The sequence below is a fragment of the Oryctolagus cuniculus genome, chromosome 9, assembly GCF_051225735.1.
Source record: "Oryctolagus cuniculus isolate XC-2025 breed Fujian yellow rabbit chromosome 9, ASM5122573v1, whole genome shotgun sequence".
NCBI classification, from domain to species: Eukaryota; Metazoa; Chordata; class Mammalia; order Lagomorpha; family Leporidae; genus Oryctolagus; species Oryctolagus cuniculus.
The window spans coordinates 20,445,039-20,466,790 of NC_142875.1; the positions used below are offsets into that span (position 1 = coordinate 20,445,039).

Sequence of the window (21,752 nt, forward strand, 5' to 3'; positions counted from 1 at the left end):
AAAAGCAATCCTAAAATAAATATACAATCACAAAAGACCCTGAATAGTCAGAGACCAACCAAGCTAGAGGCATCACAATACTGATTCCAAAGCATACTGCAAAGCTATACTAATTAAAAAAAAAATTGGTACTGGCATAAAAAAAAATACATGAATCAATGGAATAGAATACAGAGCCCAGGAATTAATCTACATACATAACAGCCACCTGATTTTTGACAAAAGTGTTCAAACCATATAGTGCAGTAAGGATAATCTCTTCAACAAACAATGCCAGTAAAAATGGATGTTTAAGAAGAATGAGAATTGATCTATACTTTTCACCATATGCAGAAATAAACCCAAGATGGATCAAAGACCTAAATTTAGACCTAAGGCTATAAAGTTGCTGGAAGAAAACATAGGGGAAAGACTGCAACACATTGATGCAGGGTACGACTTCTTGGTCAAGACCCTCAAAGCACAGCCAAAAAAAGCAAAACTAAACAAATGGGACTATATCAAACTTGGAGCTTTTGTATAGCAAAGAAAATGATCAACAAAGTGCAAAGACATCCAGTAGGTGGGAAAAAATATTTGCACTCCAATAATCTTACAAATGATTAATATCAGAAACTTAGAAAATCAAACAACAACAACAAAAAAACCAACCAAGTTGAGAAATGGGCGAAGGACTTCAATAGAAAATTATTTGTTTTTAGCCAAAATGTAATAATTTAGCCAAAATATTAGTATTAAAGTACTAATGATTTTTTTGGCCGTGACACTGAATTGTTTTGTTTACCTTTCAGATATGCTCATCATTGAGACTATTTGTGGTCTTCTCATATGAGGCACCTAAGATGATATAAATTTGAACATATTCTCAGAAGTTATAGCCAATAAATAAATAAATAAACAAAACCTTGGTGATTGCTCTTTACCTCTATATAGAAAAGGCGTAGAATTCAGTTCAGCATCAAACACAAATATAAAAGATCAAGTGTTCTTACATAAAAAAAAAAACACAGTTTAATGAGAAGGAAAGAGGGCAATTTAAACTCCTGATAAGCAAAAATGAAGTGAGGAAGACAATTAGAAAATCATGATAGGCTGGCGCCATGGCTTACTTGGCTAATCCTACACCTGCAGTGCCAGCACCCCAGGTTCTAGTGCTGGTTGGGGTGCCAGATTCTGTTCTGGTTGCTCCTCTTCCATTCTGGCTCTCTGCTGTGGCCCAGAAAGGAAGTGAAGAATGGCCCAAGTGCTTGGTCCCTGCACCCACATGGGAGACCAGGAGGAAGCACCTGGCTCTTGGCTTCAGATCTGCACAGTGTGCCAGCCGTAGCAGCCATTTGGGGGTGAACCAACGGAAGGAAGACCTTTCTGTCTCTCTCTCTCAGTCTAACTCTGCCTGTCAAAAAAAATCATGATAGAAGACAAAAAATCACAAAGACACAAAGAGAAGAGTTTTTTCAATTGGGATGAAAGAAGCCGTGCACATTTACTCCTATCTCTGTAGTAAAGAAGCATAATCAACATATTAAGACCTGATCCACATGGAAACTGGAGAGTTTGGATGATAATGATATGTCAATGTAGGTTCACCAACTGTAACAAATGTACAACTCTGGTACATGGCTCATGGCTCAATGTACGACTGATGGTACATGTGAGACTTGGCTAGTGGGAAAGCTTGGCCATGTGTGAGCATGGTTATATAAGAATTCTCAGTACAGTACACTCATTTTTTATCTGAAACTAAAATTCCTTTAAAGAATAAAGTCTAGCAATAAGAATTTCTAAAACACTCTGCTATGTTAAATATGTATAGAACTACAGTTCTCCATCAAGATGAAAGTCTAATCTTTTCCTCCCCTTCTTTTCTCTCCCCTTCTCTTCCGTCTACAACTTAATTCTTAGGAATAAGGGGACCTTGGGAAAGAGGAAGGGAAGGAATCAATTAATTCAATTAAAAAACTGCTTGGTGTGTTAAGAATATAAGCTGTAAATTTTGTAGCATTTTATATTATAGTTAAAATATTTAAACTTTTGATATCTCGGACTTTTCTTTGACAATAGAGAAAAATCATGAATACAAAAATATTGGGTCAAAAGATATAGTTTATGCATTTTTCTCCACATGCATTAATCTGGAGATAAAGTTTACATCATGCGTTTTGTTTGCAAGTTTTAAATTACAATTTATGAAACTTAAAATTTTGGGAGTATAAATCCTTTAATAATCAATTACCATATCCAATTAGTTCGTAATTGTTAAAATACACAATGGGGACCAGAGTTCATTTCAAATCTCAAAATACAAAGTCACTTAATTCAGAACTCCATCTGTCAGTCTCGAGAGTCTGGCAAACAGATTCCCAATTGTCTTCTGAGTTTTCATCAAAACAAGACACCAGTTTAAAATCTATTTTGACATTACTTGTGATAGGGAGACTCAAGCTGCATCTGGTTTGACTTTCTTTAATTAAAGTTGCTAATTGTTTTGGTCAAGAGATATAAGTATTCCCCAGAATTAGTGCTATCATCTAGAAAATACAACAATAGAGAAGAGGAACCTCAGATCTTAATTTTCCTATTTGTAAATTCATAACTGGCCTTTTATGTCTGTGTTATTCCTAAGACATAAAGTTAAATCGACGGCCATATGTGGGAAACCCATCATCAAAATGGTTCAAATTTTCATTCTCCAGAAAAAAAGAAAACGAGATATAAAAGCAAAGTGTATTTTTCTTTCATTTTGGGGAGTCTATGTAGTTTATCACCTCTCTTGATGATACTAAATGTCATTTATTGTAAATAACTGGCAAAGGAAGAACTATAGTAAAACATTTTAAAAGCATTTTAATAGGAAATTTTATATTTCACTTGTAGAACAGAATATATTCCTTGCAGTATAAAATGTGTACATTCTATTTTGTCATGTGGCTATATGTGCAGCATTGTTGGGTGGTTCACAAGGTTAAAAGTCAGTTCTCAGGGCTCTATTAGAATACTTCAAAAAGTCTGTGAAAAATGGAATTAAAAATAAAAAAAATTAAAAAATTAGAAATCTGTGAAAAATGGAATTAAAATTATTTTGGTGCATGGTAATGTTGAAATTCATGCAGTTTCTTCATAATACACATTTTTCCATTTACTTTCTGAACAGCCCTCATATTTGATTTGGACCATGAACTTATATTAGCCTCGTTTTACTCATATTAATTGTGATTAATATTAGTCAGGAAAACAGGAGACAAGAGACTTAATGAATTTATACATATAAAATTCTTTGAATAATTTTTAACTCACAGTAAATGATCACTAAATAATTACTAATATCAACAGCAATCAGATAAAATGGATATTATTTCAGCTCACAAAGAGGGAAAGGTTATAGAGGCAGGTGTTTGTCAGAGCTAAGGAAAGCAAGGTTGTAACTTTGTGAAAGAGTCAAACGTCTTGTACTGTGTGTGTGTGTGCATGTGCTTAACAAACCAAATCAGGACTGATTCAACACATGAATGCAAGTACATGCTTACACACACACACTCAATGTATTTTCTTTTTTTTAAGATATCTATTATGTTGTTTCCATTCCTCCTCTACAAGTGAAATCTAAATTTTAAATTCCACAAGCAATGAAAAAATATCAAATAAAAAGCAACTTTTTATACATATTAATACATAACAATGCATTTGTATATATATATATATTTCCATACATATATATATATATATATAAATTGTTTTACAAATAATATCACTGCAATCTGATTATCATCTCATAAAAGGAAGAGGAAATCACAAAAGAACAAAATCAAAATTTATAAGGATAAAAAAAGAAAAATGGGAATTAAAAAACTTGCACACAAAGGTAAATTCTTCAATTTAAAATTCTTATATTTTATGTAACACGGAGCCCTTTTTGCCTTTGCTCAGCACCTCATGGGCCTGATCATTTGTGCACAGAGCCCTCTATTGATTAGACGCAGCAGATCAGAGACGCAGGGCAGGGATGCTGACCACCATGAGAGGCTACCTTTGACACTGGCCAGAGAACAGATTTATAGGAATCCTCTGTGGCCGGTGTGGTGAACATGCCTGATTCCTAAACACAACCGAAATAAAGCTCAATTTCATCTACCTTCACCCATAAATTAAAAATTTATTTCATGGACCTCATTTTCACATGTTTCTGAATGAATTCTGTAAGACAACCACAAATTTTGTTCTCATTCTTAAGCAAAAGAAAATCCTACAGTCACTCTACATACCAGTTGAAATTTAAGAATATCTCAACTTTAAATTCAGAAATCAGTGGTCCAATACATGATACAAATTTGTCTGTTTATACCTACATATGTATGTATGTACCTAAGATAGATATAAACAAATGGATATCCTAAATAGAAAGGTGGATATATAGAGAGGTAGGCAGATAAAATTTAAAGACAAACTCAGCGTTTCCCCTTTGAACCCACTTCAGCTGGAATCCTAGAGGAGGACTGGCTGTGAGGAGTTTCCTGGACCCAGGCACAGCCCTCTGTGTTCATACAGAGTAGTTCTTTGAAATTTCACACTTGCTCGTGGGAACCATGTGATGTATAACTTGCCTCTTTCTGCTAAAGATTTTATTTCCTACAGGAAACCATAATGGAAACGACCCAAAACCTTCATTTTTATTTTCCCCTATGAGTTCCCTTGATTTCCCCCATGGAAGTTCAGGTATGAGTCGATTTAATTAATGGTGTTTGTGATCTATTGTGTTATTTTAAAAAAGAAAGTGAACAAAGCTCACCTAACCTAATTTTGTTATAAATATGTAGTTAGCACTGGTATGTTTTATTTCTCTTTATTACAGGTTTAGGTAAAACCAGGTTTGCTAAATAGAAAAATGAAAAGGTAAAAGGAAATATTGCACAGATCAATTGTTCACTACGTATTCTTATTTGAAAATAAAATTCCACTTCTATACTAGGAAAATAAAGTAACTGTCTCTCTCCCTCTCATTTTCTCTTCCTCTTTCTCTATAACTGTGCTTTTCAAATAAGTAAAAGAATCTTTAAAAAATTAAATCTGTAAAATCACTTAACTCCAATGCATTTAATGAGACAAAATTAGACCTTGTAAGTGCTTTTGAATATTACTCCTCACTGTTTTATAAAAACATAATTGATTTAAGTCATTAAATGTGCATTATGTTAGCATTTAAGAAAACCCATGCAAAGGCCAGTGCTGTGACATGGCAGGTAAAGCTGCTGCCTGCAGTGCTGGCATCCCATGTGGGCTCTGGTTCAGGTCCCGGCTGCTCCACTTCCAATCTAGCTCTCCACTATGGCCTGGGAAAGCAGTAGATGATCCAAATCCTTGGGCCCCTGCACCCCCATGGGAGACCCAGAAGCTCCTGGTTCCTGGCTTCAGATGGGCCCAGTTCCTGCCACTACAGCCATTTGGAGAGTCAATCACCTGGTGAATGACCTCTCTCTCTCTCTCTCTCTCTCTCTCTGTTTCTCTCTGTAACTCTGTCTTTCAAATAAAAAATAAGTCTTTCAAAAAAAAAAAAAAAAAAAGAAAACCCATGCAAAAATATAGATAGCTTTACTAGAAAAGTCTTTTTACTGTTGTTATTTGCTATTCAGAAGTAAGATAAAAATATAGTTTTGTCGGTGCCGCGGCTCAATAGGCTACTCCTTCGCCTTGTGGCGCCGGCACACTGGGTTTTAGTCCCGGTTGGGGCACCGGATTCTGTCCCGGTTGCCCCTCTTCCAGTCCAGCTCTCTGCTGTGGCCCGGAATGCAGTGGAGGATGGCCCAAGTCCTTGGACCCTGCACTCACATGGGAGACCAGGAGAAGCACCTGGCTCTCAGCTTTGGATCAGCGTGGTGCGCCGGCCGTAGCGCGCCGGCCGCGGTGGCCATTGGAGGGTGAAAGCAATGGAAAAGGAAGACCTTTCTCTCTGTCTCTCTCTCTCACTGTCCATTCTGCCTGTCAAAAAAAAAAAAAAATAAAAATATAGTTTTTTTTTCTTCCTTCCCACTGATGAAAATTATATCTCCATTCACTGCATGGTTTATTTACAAATACTTGAGGAAAATATTTTTACATTTTTAGGATTTTCTAAAATGATGTGGAACTGCATGAGCATTAATCAGAGACACTCTTGATTAAGGTAAAACAATAAAGATTTTGGAAGAGGAGTAGAATAAAATAAAAATGGATTTTCTGCATGGAAATCAGTAGTCACTTGAAAGACTTGACTAGAAATGAGAACATTTGTTTTCTTTAGTTGAATAATCTCAGCTTGATCTTCAAGACTCCTAACATGTCTTTTAGTTCTCAAAAGATAAAACAAGGAAAAAAACAAGTATTCAACATAAAGACTCTGATGCTAGGGTTTACTTGTAAAATATAAAAATAGGATGACTTGTTCATTTTGAACAAAACTTCCTACTAGATTGATGAAATATTTTCATAAGATGACAATGGTATAAAGAAGTCTAGATTCTAAGAGACCTTAGGAAATAAATCATCTATTGGTTTACTCACAAATAGGTAATTAGGAATTACTTTTCTTGGGAGATCAATCTCATTTCTTCAAACAGTGAAATTTTAAACTCAGTTTGAGAACCTTTGATATGAGGCAAATCATGCTTTTTCATATTCCTCATCTCTGCTTTAGGACTGGATTACCAGCCCTGCATCAACATGTCTTCCAAGACCCAGGCATGACCTACCTCTGATTCTTTCGGTAATTACTACCATTTCCTGCCTCTTGCGTATCATTAACTCCCAGGCCTAGATTCTATTCTCCCCAGTAACATATCTTATCTATGGACATTAGTTAAAATACTACTCAGTTTATCATTTTAAGAATAATTTTGATCCTGCATACCATAAATGTGGTATATACACACTACACAACTATTTGAAATGAAATTAGTTCTTCATGGATGGTCATGATAATGATGCTGGTGCTGATGATAGTGTGATAAATCATCCTCTCCCTCTACAAATTTGCTAGCAAGTTCATAAAGCATTTCAGGGACATTTTAGGAACAAGTTACTCCATTCTCTTTACTACTCTTTAATTCCTTTAGTTGACTGATCTAACCAGGGACATGGTGGGTCTAGCATCTATTAGTTCATGTCCCTCATTCAGACAGGGTTAACGACCTAAACTGATATGCTCATGTGTTGATCACAATTTTTGGTGTATACACCCTATTGGATTCTTTGTTTTGGAAATTGTCTGTGAACACTACATATTCTAGTTTCACATATTTCCTTTTTCTTACAATAAACCAATCAAACCAATCTTGTGCAGGAAAGTTTTCAGTTGCTCAGTTGTTCTATTAGTAATTTTTGTGCAAGTTACATGGAGAAAAAGAAAATGGAAAACATAGAATGATAGATAAGCTATACTTCCTAAATCAGTGTCTCATCCAGTAAACAGGCAATTTTTTCTCACTGATTCTTATATATTTACAAAATGCTCAAATCAAGAAGGAATAGGTGGGGTGGTTAATTAACCAAAGAAATAATTATAGTAATCATGATAAAATTACCCTAAATAGCCTTTTTAAGCATAAAAAGCTCAGAATTTTACTTTTCTGCCAGAAGCAGGCATATTCAAAGTAGATTTTCTACTTGTTGGAAGTAAATAGAAATAAATATATCGAAATTTTGTCAGTTTCTGTAGTAAGATTTTTTCAAGATCAAATTTCATTACTAGATTCAATGATCCTATTCTATTTTCATATTACAGGTTAAAATCATATACTGAATTAATACGCTTTAATATTCAACATTCATACTTAATACCCCTCAACATTCAAGGTCTAGGTAGAAAAACATACTATTCCCAGAATCCCTTGCTGCTAGTGTTTCTTTTATTTATTTATTATTTATTTATTTGACAGGCAGAGTGCACAGTGAGAGAGAGAGACAGAAAGGTTTCCTTTGTCATTGGTTCACCCTCCAATGGCCACTGCGGCCAGCACACTGCGGCCGGCGCACCGCGCTGATCCAAAGCCAGGAGCCAGGTGCTTCTCCTGGTCTCCCATGCGGGTGCAGGGCCCAAGCACTTGGCTCATCCTCTACTGCACTCCTGGGCCACAGAAGAGAGCTGGCCTGAAAGAGGGGCAACTGGGACAGAATCCGGCACCCCAACTGGGACTAGAACCCCAGGGTGCCACACCGCAGGCAGAGGATTAGCCTATTGAGCCATGGCGCCTGCTGCTAGGGTTTCAAATGCAGTTCATATTTCCTCAATCAGATGTCCTTGTGGAAGATTTCCATTTAGAATGGAATCACTGGGAGAAACTAGAATCACGAGTAGAGCTGGACTCACACCTAGGCACTCCAAGATAGGATGTGAGGACCACAACTGGTATCTTAACTGGTCAAATACCAGCCATGACATCCTATATTAGATGAAAAACTGTCACCACACATTGCTTCACTCCTCTCTCCATGGTTCATTGGTTATTTATGACTATTTTGGACATACTTATGATTTCTACCTTGAAGTCTTCATCTGTTAGGCCCATTAAGTGGCCACCCCCTTTTTATAAAAAAAAAAAAAAAAAGATTTATTTCTTTGAAAGTCAGAGTTACACAGAGAAAGAAGGAGAGGTATTGAGAGAGAAAGAGAGAGGTCTTCCATCTGATGGTTCACTCCCCAATTGGCTCCAATGACCAGAGCTGTGCCAATCAGAAGCCAGGAGATAGTAGTTTCTTCTGGGTCTCCCATGCAGGTGCAGGGGCCCAAGGACTTGAACCATCTTTTACTGCTTTCCCAGTCCACAGCAGAGAGCTGGATCAGAAGTAGAGCAGTTGGGACTTGAACTGGCACCCATATGGGATGCGGTGGTTTAACCCACTATGCCACAGCACCAGCCCCATCAAGAGGCTCTCTAAATTTTAGCTTCTATCACCTGCTTTTCCTCTGCGGAATGGGCCACAATTTCCTATTTGATCATATCTCATAGATCTAAAAAGATATTGTAGGGCCTGGTATTGTACCATAGCTTAAAGCCCCTTTGACCACTGACTTTTAGATTCAGAACAGTGAGAAAAGAAAGTTACATTTTTAAGTTATCTATTCTGTCACAGTTTCTTATAACAGCATTGGCTAATGAATGCAGCCAATGATTTTTGCTGCACTTATTGAAATTTAGCAGATTTTCTTGAATTAATATGTTTACTTTTTATGCATGTTTCTATTGTTATTATATAATTTTAAACAGTTATACTGTACACTGAGGAGAGAGGTGAGTGAGCTTCTCATCCTATCATTACAGAAGTCCCGCTGCTGTCTTCCATCATCATTATATCCTTTACTGACAATTCACATAGACACATAAACATGCTGCTACTTTCCCTAGCTTAACAAAAAAGCAAACAATAAATTAAAAATAATCACAACAAAAATTTTTCATACCACCCTCTTTCAATTCCTTCTGTATTTTTCTTGCTAATATATTTTTTTAAATCCTGAAATTTTGACTAATCTTGCAGTCTACATATCCCCTCTTGCCTCTCTCCTGAACCAAATTGGTGTTACTCTCACCATATCTCCTAAATTTCTCTGATAAAACACCAATTATTTCTTTATTGCTTAATTAAATAAAATTTTAAATATCTCTTTATGTGAATTACTAACAAGATTTCACATAGCTGATAACTCTTTCTTCTGATACCGTTTTTCATCTGACTTAAAGGTAAATGCACTTACTTGGGTTTTTTTGCTACCTCATTAGCTGTTTCTTCTCAGTTTCATGTACTTGCTTGTTTACTTTTCATCTGTTTTTTAATGCTGGAGCTCCCCAGTGTCCTATGTTCTCACTGTTTTTTTCAATATATTGAATAGAACATATGCCCTAAGCACACCAATTAAAATATAAACATCAGAAAAAGAGGCGAAAATACCCCTGGCTGGACCAAAGCCTGTGTACCATTGTGTTCCTGAGCCCAAAGCCGATGTCCAGCCACCACCACAATGCCCATGAGAAAGGCTGAAGGGGATCCTAAAGCAGATACGGCCCAGGTGAAGGAAAAAACCACAGAGAAGCTAGGCAAGGTCGTCTGCTAAACCAGCTCCTCCAAAGACAGAACCCACCCCTAAAAACAGAGAGAAAAAGTACCCAAAAGGAAAAAAGAGCAAAGCGGATGGTGGCAAGGGTGGGAATAACCTGTAGAAAATGGGGACTCTAAAACAGAGCAGGCACAGGGAGCTGACGGCCCCGGAGATACCAAGTGAACTACGTGCATGCTTTCTAACTACATACTTCCGGTGAATGTACAGTTTCAAATACTATTTTGTATAAAGTTTTATAAAAATTCAGAATTTTGTTTTATTTGTTAAGCCACGCTATTAGTACACAGAACATTTCATTGTTTTGGGGGAAAGGGTATACGTCACCAACAGAAGACATCCGAAGCTGGATTGATGTGGGGGGAAAACACCTTCCCCTTCTGGCTTTGAGAGATTTCTTATTAGCTCCTATGAGGGATTCCTGGCCTTTGACACACAGCCACCATGATACACAACCTTGTGGTGTGGAAAAACTAAGTTTGATTTTCTGTTCTCTTCCTCCTTCTTGTCTGCCTTCAGCATGGACTTAACCCCCTTAAACTCGAGACCTGCTGGGACTTGATCCCAAATTTGTTACAAACAAAACAGGCAATCTGAGCTTCACAGTGACACCATTAAGATGGTGTTCCTCAAAAAGGCAATGGTTCTTTTTCTAGATTTTGGATCTTCAGATAGATAATTCTGCCATTTTCATCTCATTTCCTCGAAGTCAATGTAGGTTTGAGAAAAGTTGTTAACCAACATGCTAAATGTGAAATGTCAACCCTCTCTCTAAACTTTCTCTTTTCAGAGAATCAAATGAAGATTTAATTGGGTTTTATAAAGGCTTTCTGATTTTGGTAGTCCATCAAAAAAGGGAATTGAAAGTTGTTGTATACTGTTAATGATTATCTACCAATATCCTTCCTAAAACATGATTGTTCATGAAAAGATTCTGTAATGAAAATGGATTCAGTTTGGCTTGGAAAAAAATGATATATAGATATGAATACCAGAGGTAAGCCACACTCATGAATCTCAAGCTTATGTACCAATGGCTGACTCAGCATTTTCAGATGTACAAAAATAGTTTTTTATCATGAATCAGTATCTGCCAACCCAACAGTTGTTCCACCACACTATTCTCCCATCTTATTTGGTATCAATTCAACCATTCTTGTTGTTCAAAGTAAAAGTTCAGAATGATCTTTAATTCTTCCCCTTCTCTTATATTCCATATCCAACCCAACAGAAATTCTCATTGCTGCTGTCCATTCAATATATCACATCTCACCATCTCCATTCCTAGCACTTACGGTCACCTGTCATCATCTTTCACCTCAAAACTATCAAGCAATCTTTTAAGTGGATCTTTCTAGTTCTACCCTTGCCATTGCCCACATTAAACCATTGTTATCAAAGCAGCCAGAATGATCATTTTAAAAAGCAAACATATATCATTCTTCCAAAACTCATTCAAAATTTTTCATTGGCTGCCCATGTCACAAAGAATAAAACTGAAGGTCTTTCAAATGTCAATGATGCCATTCAGAGTCTGTTTCCTCCATAACCAATTAACCTTTAAGTTGCTCTCTTCCTCAATCTGTTTGAGGTTCACTGTATCTTTCCACTTTCTTCAACACTGGAGACATTTCCCAGATTTTATAACTTTGTTCCAGATGCTCCATCTGCCTTGGGGTCTCTTCCTCAAGCATCAACACAGCCAAGTCCCTCACTTCTTTAAATATTGATCAATTACCAGCTCTTCAAGACTATTCTGATCACCCCATAAAATACTGCACACGCCACAGTTTCCATTCTTGAAGCCCTCAGTAGCTCATTTCTTTGCTCTATCACTTAAAATTCACCTAAAACAAAGTTACTTATTTATTATGTTCATTGTATCACCAACATAGAATGTAATCTCTAAGAAAGCTGGTATCTTGGTTTGTTTTATTAACTGATATATCCAATGCACTCAGAAAGTACCTATCTAAGGTAGGTTCTCAAGAAAAACTTGCCACATAAAGGAAAAAAGTAAGTCTATATAAAACTGGAGGGGCCAGCGCTGTGGTGTAGCAGGTAAAGTTGTTGCCTGCAGTGCCAGCATCCCTTATGGGCATTGGTTCGAGTCCCAGCTGTTCTACTTCTGATCTAGCTCTCTGCTATGGCCTGGGAAAGCAGTAGAAGATGGTCCAAGCCCTTGGGCCCCTGCACCCATGTGATCTGGAAGAAGCTCCACGCTCCTGGCTTCGGATCAGAGCAGCTCTAGTCATTGCAGCCACTGGAGAGTGAACCATTGGCTGGAAGCCCCCCCCCCCCAACCCCGCCTCTGCCTTTGTCCTTCTGTAACTCTGCCTTTCAAATAAATAAAATAAAATAAAATATAAGACTGGGAAGCTGGGTACAAAACTGAACTTAGGGTGACCTATTTAATTTCTATTTGGAAATAAGGTATGTTGAACTAGAGGATTAGACACCAGTCAATATCTATGTTATAAACATTTGTTTAGTTTGAATCTCTGTCTTGTTATTTCATCAATATATGTGAATACAGAAATGGTTAATTTTAAATAACAAACTGTAACTTTAAAGTACAAAGAGTGTTTATAGAGCATTTAATATATTTTTATGGATAAAGCTTGGAGTTCTTAAACAAAGTTAAATGGATTCCTTATCAAACCAATAGAACTATAGACTTTTATTATTATTATCATTATCATTATTATTATTATTATTTAAAAGCCAGAGTTACAGAAAGAGAGGGAGGGAAGGAAGGAAGGTGAGAGGGTGGAGGAGGGAGAGAAAAAGAGAGAAAGAAAGAGAAGGACTCTGCTATTCATTGATTTACTCCCCAAATGGCCACAACTGCCAGGGCAGGACTAGGCCAAAGCCAGGAGCCAGGAGATTCCTCTGGTTCTCCCACGCAAGTGCAGGTGTCCAAGCACTTGGTCCAGTCTCTACTGCTTTCCAAGGCACACCAGCAGTGAGCTGGATTGGAAGTGGAACAGATAGGACTTGAACTGGTGCCCATATGGGATTCCAGGACCATTTAACCCCCTATAACACAGCGTCAGCCCAACTATAGGTCTTGATTTCACAAATAAGCTATCTATGCCTTCTTATCTAAGCAGAAAGCAAACTTCCAAGAATTAAAAAATCCCCACACTTAATCTGAAACTACTTCTGCAAACCTGTCATAATCATGAAAAGATCGATGTTAATGTTATCTTTATTTCTTTTGTATCTTAATTTACACAGCTCTAATTTATTCAATCATGATAGACATATATATTTCACCAGTAAGTAATCTCTCACTTATGCTGCCATATTCAAAATACTACCTTCCTTAATTAGGGAGCATCAAAGGTTTCAAATGCACTCTCAACTTCACAAGTATATAATTTTGTGCAATCTACTCCTTGTGCATTTAGAACAACTTTTTATTAAAAAGTTAAAATAATATGGCACTCAGGGAATTAAAAACTTTGTACACATTAATGCCCTTGCTTGATTATAATAATTTTATATTAATTTTATTTTAGTGTTAATCTAGCCCTTGGATAGATGACAAAGTAACTGTATAGTTTATTTGGACAATATTGTCAAAACCTATTTTTGCTTTACACAATTTTGAATACTATGGACAGATATGAGTAGTCTTCAAAAATTCATGGAAATATATATTATGAAAAAATAGGCATGGATTTTTCTTTCCATTTTCATGAATTTTCTGAATTCTCCATTTATATGAGTAATGCATACTTTACTTTTAAAATCTTATTGCAAAACATAAAAATACAGGTATAGGCCGGCACCGCGGCTCACTAGGCTAATCCTCCGCCTAGCGGCGCCGGCACACGGGGTTCTAGTCCCAGTCAGGGCACCAGATTCTGTCCCGGCTGCCCCTCTTCCAGGCCAGCTTTCTGCTATGGCCGGGGAGTGCAGTGGAGGATGGCCCAAGTGCTTGGGCCCTGCACCCCATGGGAGACCAGGAGAAGTACCTGGCTCCTGAAAAAAAAAAATACAGGTATGAAATATAAAAAATGCAACACAATGCAGTATTTTCTCAGTTTGAGTCATTCTATCACATCTACACACTCTGAAGATAATCTAGCGGAAGTTCTGTTGTGTCATTGTATTAAAGTTTATTTACCCAGGATGCACACCTGGGAGAGCATTTAACATGCAGCAGGTTGCTAAGGGCATGCATGGTATGAAGTCGTCATTTGGAGAGGCAGGTGAGGAAGCAGAAAGAGAAGTTGAGCTGCAATGCCTTTGCAACAAAGGCTGCAGTTAACACACGGGGCATGGGGTGAGAGGTTCTAGGTTTGGATGCCCCTTTAGATTGTCTAAACTACTTCATAAATCAGTCATTAGATGAGGCGACACTAGGAAGAGGTCTTTGGCAAGGCTGGTATCTTTATTCAGCCAAGGAATTCCCTACAGAAAATGTCTGGCCCCTTTCCTTTAACAAAGTTAACAGTGTCATGTGGCGCTATGCTTGGTGGTAAGAAAAGAACATATTATCTGCCGGCGCCGTGGCTCACTAGGCTAATCCTCCACCTAGCGGTGCCGGCACATGGGTTCTAGTCCCGGTCGGGGCACCAGATTCTGTCCCGGCTGCCCCTCTTCCAGGCCAGCTCTCTGCTGTGGCCAGGGAGTGCAGTGGAGGATGGCCCAGGTGCTTGGGCCCTGCACCCCATGGGAGAACAGGAGAAGCACCTGGCTCCTGCCTTCGGATCAGCGCGGTGCGCCGGCTGCAGCGCCGCCAGCCGTGGCGGCCATTGGAGGGTGAACCAACGGCAAAGGAAGGCCCTTCTCTCTGTCTCTCTCTCTCACTGTCCACTCTGCCTGTCAAAAAAAAAAAAATCAAAAAGAACATATGATGGTTATGACAGGTTTAATGAGGCACTCCAGATGATGTTAGTCTGCTTGGGGTGTTTTTAACATAAAACCATGAGTGGGTGACTTAAACAACAGAAATCTCATTTCTCACAGATCTAAAGGATGGAATTCTGAGAGCTTGGTGTCAGAGTAGTCAGTTTGAAGACTTTCTTCCTGGTTTGGTAACAGGTGCCTTCCTGCTACATGTGTCCATGATGGAGACATAGTTCTCATCTTTCTTCCTCTTCTTATAAAGTTATCAGAATGTGGGCTTAAGGCTCCACCCTTATGAACTTTAACATTTATTACTTCCTCAGAGTCCCTATCTCTAAAATCAGTCATATTGGGACTTTAATGTACGATTCTTGGGACACCATTCAGTCCACAGCAATGCCCTACTTCATATTCCCCCCTTATCATATCATCTTTGGCTGATTAAATTTCATATAGCCGGCCGGCGCCATGGCTCACTTGGCCAATCCTCGGCCTGCGGTGCCAGTACCCTGGGTTCTAGTCCCAGGTGAGGCGCCGGATTCTGTCCCGGTTGCTCCTCGTTCAGTCCAGCTCTCCCCTGTGGCCCCGGGAGGGCAGTGGAGGATGGCCCAAGTCCTTGGGCCATGCACCCGCGTGGGAGACCAGGAGGAAGCACCTGGCTCCTTGGCTTCGGATCGGCGCAGCGCACTGGCCGTAGTGGCCATTTGGGGGGTGAACCAATGGAAGGAAGACCTTTCTGTCTGTCTCTCTCTCTCACTGTCTAACTCTGCCTGTCAATAAAATAAAATAAAATAAAATAAAATAAAATAAAATAAAATATTTTTATATAGCTTACAAGAGCTGGGGATCAGTTAGGCAGCGACAGAGGAGGAAGTGGTGGTGGGGAAACAAACCAGGCTTTAGGATTCTACTGTTTCTCTTGAGTGACTACAGTTAAGTCTCCTGAAGCAGAGCACCCAGAGAGAAAATGAGGACTGAACAGATGCTGTAAAGACTGCATAAATTTAAGACAATCAGTTTCCAGATCCTCAATTTTCCCATATGTATGCTTTCCCAAAAATTGATTTGGCTAAAAAACGTGTGTGTTTTATAAGTTCTTTTTTTTTTAACTCTTCTGTTAAAATTTTCTTTCTCCTTCACAAATGAAAGGCAACCTTCTCACCACTTTCTGTGATTCATTGCTCTGCAGTGCAAAACTCCTGCGAGCGAGACCCAGGGAAGTAAAATATCATAGAAACACTTGCAACAAATACAGAAATGTTTTGAACTGTTTACTCAGGTTTAGAATTCAGAAAATCTTGTGATTAATACAGAAATGCATATTGATATGTTTATTTCAACAAAATGAAATTGAAATGTCTCACATATTATATATAATATGTAATTTGCTGATGAGTTTGACAATGAAGATTGGTTTCCCCATGATATTAATCAAAACCTGAAAGAGATAAACTGCAGTTTGAGGTTTTAATGTAAATCATATATATACTTTACAAAATATTACATTGCCAAATATTTACAACAAATGTTGAGATGTCAATTGCAAATGAGGGGCCAGTGCTGTGGTATAGCAGGTAAAGCTGCCACCTGCAACACTGGCATCCCATATGGGCACCAGTTCAAGTACCGGCTTTTCCACTTCTGATCCAGCTCTCTGTTATTGCCTGGGAAAGCAGCAGAAGATGGCTCAAGTCCTTGGGACCCTGCACCCATGTGAGAGACCCAGAAGAAGCTCCTGGCTCCTGGCTTTGGATCAGCCAGCTCCAGCCACTGCACCAACTGGGGAGTGAACCAACGGATGGAAGATATTCTCTCACTCTCTCTGCCTCTCCTTCCCTCTTTGTGTAACTCTGACTTTCAATAAATCTTTAAAAATATTCAAATGCAATTAGAGGATATATAATTTTTCATAAACTATTATAGAAGCTGCATGAGAAATATTTTACCTCTGTGCATCGATGAACTATCTTTCAAACTTCTGTAAAGGGTGCCAACCTCTTTCTTCAGTGTCATCTATTTCCCTATGAGAATTAACCCCTTTCACTGGAAGTAACTTGAGTTTTTCTTGTTAATTGGGTCAAGGTTAGGGAAACAATATGGATTTGTATGTTTAATGTGTGATGATGCCAGAAAAAGTAAGCCCAATAAAATCATTTTCATTACAGCAAAAACCTTGCTGACAGAACCATGCCACTTGAAGAACTTCTCACAGCAAGATGTTTATTCAAGTCACATAATTCCACTTCTTGTTCTTTGACTTACCCCCAAAAGAGTCTTTTCCTTACTCTTTTTCATAATGTTGGTGTTTCTAGGAAATCTGCTCAAGCTACTTCTGGATCCACTATGTGTGATCTAGGAGGGAGATTTCACCTAGTCTCCAACCATGCATATCACTGCCAATAAGTATTTGTAACCTAGACAAAGTCGCTAAACAAAATACTCCAAAGCATGCACAAAATCATATCTAAAATGAACATATGGCATTTCCAAGATAGAGAAATAGGCAGGTAGCATATTGTTCTAGTCTAGCGGGAGATAGTGTTTAAAAAGTGGAGAAAGGCAATCTCAGGTAAGAGTTCGGGAGAAATTTGCAGAAGAAAATGCCACACAAATTAGAGGGACAGTGTAGACCTATGTGGAGGGTATAGACGTACACAACTCAGGACCCCAGCAACCAAAATCCTCAGCACCAGCTTTGGAAAGTGAGGTGAGACTAGACTGCAGCAGCCCAAGCTGTTGGCAATAAAGCTGCAAGAAGAGCCTGCAGTGGGGCGGGCGCTGTGGCACAGCAGGTTAAAGCCCTGGCCTGAAGGGCCAGAAACCCATATGGGTGCCGCTTCTAGTCCTGACTTCTCCTCTTACAATCCAGCTCTCTGCTATCGCCCAGGAAAGCAGTGGAAGATGGTCCCAATCCTTGGGCCCCTGCACCAACGTGGGAGACCTGGAAAAAGGTCCTGGCTCCTGGCTTCGGATCAGCACATGCTACTATTCATACCTTCCAACTTAGATATCACTGGCTTCCACGATAAAGTCAAAAGCTTTGTCTTTAACATAATATGCAGGGTTCTCTACATTCTGGTATCCACTATGTTTTAGTTATACTGAATTTATTGCAATTTCCAACTGATATTATTGTTACCTTTGCCAGTGAATTCACTCATGGAAGCAGTTATTTGTAATTTATAATTATATTTCCAGGACCTAAGACATTGTTGGTTTAAAGGCATGTTTGTTGGATGAATGTCAAATGTTTGCCCTGTATATCTCTTCTTATTCTAATTATGTTGGTGAATAACCCAGCATTTCATTAGATTATTAATTGAGAGATTTGTTGTTATATTGCTTTTGACTGTGTGAATCCCATTATTTTATGAAAATGATAATGGAAATAAATGAATTTATGTTTTAGAAATATATTCATATAATTATGCTTAAGAACAAAGATATGTTAATGTTTTGAGATGGTAATTATGAAACTAATAACGATTCCAGCAATAAATAGAGAAAGAAAATGTGATTGTAGATCTCAAATTGCTTGGATAAATTATTATAACAGATGAATTGTTTGATTATTTTGGATATAGGGGAAGTAGACATAGTGGTGAAATTTATGGATTCTGGAGTCACTAGGCATAGATCTAGCCTGTACTTGTCAATTACAGTGTACAAGGTGGCATGATTATGCAACATATGAATGCCTTAGCTTCTTCATACAAAAATAGTGACAAGCATAGTGCCTGCCATATAGATTTATTAGTAGATATAAATGAGGTTATATGGCAAAAATATTTATAATAGTCTAAAAACATATAAATTCATATAAATTATTCACAATAGTGCTAGAAAGTGCTGTCTTCAGTATGCCAGCTATTATTATTCCTATAATTATTAAGGTGGAAAAGAGTTTAATTAAAAATAAATTTCTTTCTTAAAAAACAAAATTCCACACTGTACATACAAGGGATAAAAAAACTGAGGATATATTCTCCTGAGTATTAGCAAGTGAGGATTTTAAAGTCCATATGACATAAGGGATATATGTTTTCCATTTAAATTTAATGTACAGTAATGGTTTATGTGGTGGTCCTTTTAATAATTGCTTCATTGATTGAAGAAATCAATGTCATCATTGATTGAGTACAGTTTGCTTTCTATATCAACAGGTTCCACATAAAAGGATTTTAGAAATCATGGCTTTCTGGTTAATACTGGTTAACACTTTGAGATGCAATGACTAAACGGCCCTTGTCTTGACTGTTGAGGAAGTTTTTTTCTTTATATACAATTTGTTGAACTCTTAGTATAGAGTTAATCATATATGTATAAAGTTAATTGAAAATATATCTTAATAAAACAAAGATTGGGGGTAGGAGAGGGAGGAGAAAGAGGGATGGAAGTGTGGCGGGGGGGGGGGGGGACGGGTATGGTGGGAAGAATCACTATATTCCTAAAGTTGTATTTATGAAATTCACGGCATTTGTATTAATTAAATAAAAGGTTTCTAGCGAAAAAAAAAAAACAAAAAAGAAACTATGGATTGAAAATACTCAGGAAAACAAAGTTCCAATACTGAACGTGCACACACTTTTTCTGTCATTGCCTCTAAAAAGAAAAAAGCCACATAATAACTATTTACACAGCATTCACATTGTTTTCGGCTAATAAATGTTCTGGAAACGACTTACGCAGGAGAATGTGTGTAGATTCTATGCTAATACTTTGCCATTTTATATAAGGAACTCGAGCATCTGCAGATTTAGTCATCTACAGGATGTCCATGAACCAATCCTCCATGTGCACAAAAGGATGGCCGTACAGATTAAGGAATCTGTCAGTCAGATACTTTCTCAGTTTTAGTAATTCAGTGAAGGATTTAAGTCTCATACCTTATGGAGTTCATATTTCAGGGGTGAAGATGTAAAACAAATATTATAATTTCAGTTAATTATACATTCTATGAAGAAAATAAGGCAGCTTTAATGTATGGAAAAATGGGGGTCATATTAAACTGGGTCATTTAAATAAAGTAGTCAGGAAAACTTCTTAGAGAGCTGACATTCAAGGGAACATCTGAATACAGTGAGACAGCCTGTCTCCTGAGTATCTGAGGAAAGTCATTTTATAGAGGGAGTAGCAAGCACAAAGGCCTTTGGGTAAAAATGCAGCTAGGATTTTGAATGAATACCAAAAAACTCGGTGATATTGTAAATAAGTAAGCAAGAGATATGTATATGCCTATGTGCATAAGAACATGTGTGTGCAAACACACACACACACACACACACATACATCATGAAGGCATTAGAAGATGAGGTCAGAGAATTGGGCAACAGCCAGAACATAAAGGTTCTTATAGAAACAGGTAATTGAGATATATGCTGAGCATAATGAAAACTCATTGGAAGATTCAGGATGGAGAATTGCATAAATTGAATTACATTTTCTAAAAATACCATTTTAGGTGCTGGTGTTGTAGTGCAACAGGTTAGGCGACCACCTGTCATGGTAATATCCCATGTGAGTGCCAATTTGAGTTTCAGCTGCTCCGCTTCTGATCCAGCTCCCTGTTGATATTCCTGGGAAAGCTGCAGACCATGGCCCAAGATCTGGGCCCCTGCCACCTACTTGGGAGACTTAGATGGATTTCTAGGCTCCTAGCCTTGGCCTAGACCAGCCTTGGCTTTTGCGACCATTTGGGGAGTGAATCAGCAGATGAAAGATCTTTTTTTCTCTCTCTCTGTCTCTACCTCTCTCTTGGTAACTCTGCCTTTAAAAATAAAAAAATAATTATTTTGAAAAATTAATAAAAATAAAAATAAAATTTTGTTCACTCCTTGAAAATTATGTCTAAAAATATAAGAAATAAACAGGAATATCCTCTTGTTGATAGATAGAGGAAAACAGTACTAGATTATTACAGGGAGAGTTGGAGACAATTGTTAAAGGTTGTATAAATACAACATAGGTGGATGAACTAATAAAAAGAGAAGAATCAACAGATCTTTGTCTAACAAATTTTGGGTCCAAGAAACTGTGTCAACACTCATGCAATGTGCAGAGTTGTTTAAGACAGGAGGAGAAGCAGACAAAGGAGAAAGTAAAGAGTTGTGATGAGATATGTTAAGTTTCAGTTAGCACTTAACATTGAAATTGATAGTGAACCTCAGCAGGAAGATTGTTAAATATTACAAGTTACAGACAGACTGCAATTGTAAGCAAAATCTATTTCACATCATGACTAAATCTTACCTCAATTTTCTACTTACGCCTTACTTCAAACATCATGAATTAAATTAATAGTTTTATAAGGGTAACACTTATGATGGATATAGAAGTGAAACTAAGAAATATTTATGAATTGTTAGTTTTATAATATTTGCTATAACTTGATCAGGGGTATGCGATTTATTTGGCCCAATGACTAGGCATCAAAGCACTTTTTTAAAACACAGAATTTTCTGTGTGGTACTACCACATAAAGTGAGATCTTTGCTCAGCTGTCTAATCTATTCTGTACCAGATTATACAAGGAACATGAAACAAATATATAGCAATGCTATAAAACCATTAATATATCAAATCCATAGCAAAAGATTGCTTGACGTATATACAGGCAGGGATGAGAAAGCCATGCTTGATCAAATACTTCCTGTTAATCACGACTAATAGAGAATAGATCAATAAATAATCTCTGACAAAGAATAGCAGCCACATTTAACTAGCAGATAGATTTTACATATGGTTGATGTGATACAGCTATCAAGCTAACAACAACCCTTGGGGCCAGTTTGAATATTCATTAATCAGCCCC

General features: G+C 37.7%; 1 protein-coding gene and 1 pseudogene across 1 annotated transcript in view; one reads left to right on the plus strand and one right to left on the minus strand.

Moving 5' to 3' along the window:
• GPC5 (glypican 5) overlaps window positions 1–21,752 on the minus strand; it is a 1,597,736-nt gene that overhangs the window by 849,063 nt on the left and 726,921 nt on the right. The window lies entirely within an intron of this gene.
• On the plus strand, window positions 9,986–10,246 carry LOC108177041 (non-histone chromosomal protein HMG-17 pseudogene; annotated as a pseudogene).